Source organism: Podarcis liolepis (genome assembly GCF_965112155.1).
Source record: "Podarcis liolepis genome assembly, chromosome: 9".
Taxonomy (NCBI): Eukaryota; Metazoa; Chordata; class Lepidosauria; order Squamata; family Lacertidae; genus Podarcis; species Podarcis liolepis.
The window spans coordinates 54,060,358-54,061,801 of NC_139564.1; positions in this window are offsets into that span (position 1 = coordinate 54,060,358).

The following is a 1,444-nucleotide window of genomic DNA, read 5'->3' on the forward strand; positions in this document are numbered from 1 at the left end:
TATACAAAACAAGAAATAACAAGCAGCAATCCATATCATTCAAACAGACTGCCAAATTAGCAGTTACAGAAGAAGCCAAGAGGGTGGTCAAATGTGGATTTAGAGCAGGTTGAAACCATCTCCTCCTGCTGACTCATGCAAGTAACGCTTATCCACAGGGTCGGATTGCCCAAGTTGCATAACATGAGATGTCTTCCATGAGATCTGTGACCAGGAAAGTTGTATGTGATTTACGTTCACAATTCCTCTCGTCCGTGATGACATGCAAGACCCCTCATTTCAGGTTCTGCTGCTTGCACAAGGAGACCACCTATGTGAGTCATTCTTTTGCATGTTAAGCCACCCAACAGATGGTCTCAACCCACTTAGACGTGAAGGTTAGTTAGATATTGAAGTGGTTCTCACCCTTCTTGGGGTCTACCTAGTCCAAACTAACTTTACATGCAAGACGTACCCTTTACAGAAAACAGAAAATACAAGTCCTATTGCAAGCAGGCAGTATACAACTGCCCTTGGGAAGATTAGTTTGATGAAAAGTCTGCTGAATGAAGTAACAAATAGGACAAGGAGTTCTACTGAATAATGCACCAATGAATCTAAAATCTAGTCTCTGCACACCAGCAACTTACATACACAGAGGAACTCCAACATGCAGATAGAGTTCTTGCACATGCAAGGGATTCTCCATTTGCTTCAATAGACATGGAAACTCAGCACATGCAAAGAGATGGAGAAGAATTCCTACCTTTATGAAAGTGAATGGAGAAGCCTAAGGCCCCAGAATTCTGGAAAGGAGCCAGTTTTTACAAAGGCTCTGGTCAGTTGAGCAATACCCATGGATTTTCAGTCTTAATCAAGGCCACTATCCAACACAGATCTAGCCACAATTAAGCCTCCTCAGATAAACCAACTTAAGCAAACTGTGTTAGATTATGGCCCAAGTCTGTATTATGAAGGTGTTTCCAAAGCATGCAAATGTTTTAACACATACAATAGAATGCTCATAGATAAGGGGAAATGCTTTATAATTCTTTCTTCAAGGAAAAGCAGATCATGGACAGCAAATGATCATTTTTGGATACTTGTTTAAGACTACGCATTTTTAAAGCCCTTATATTTTAAAAAGCATACAGACAGATACTGTCTGCAAAGAGCAGTGCACATGAGCCAGCCAAAGCCAACTGCATGGTTTTCAGTGGGAAAGAGTCCCGCTGAAATCAATGTGATATAGAAATGCCTAACTTTGGCCAGATCATGCCCAATTATTACCAGATTAAAAGAACATTTTGGAAGAACTGTATATTGTGATATGCAAAAATAGAGCCCAGACAAAAGGTGATTTGAAATACTTTCCTGGAAATTCTTTCCTTTACAAAAGATGCTTCTCCTAATGAAAATCTGCTATGAACAGCAAGCATTGAAAAATACACAATAAACATATCTG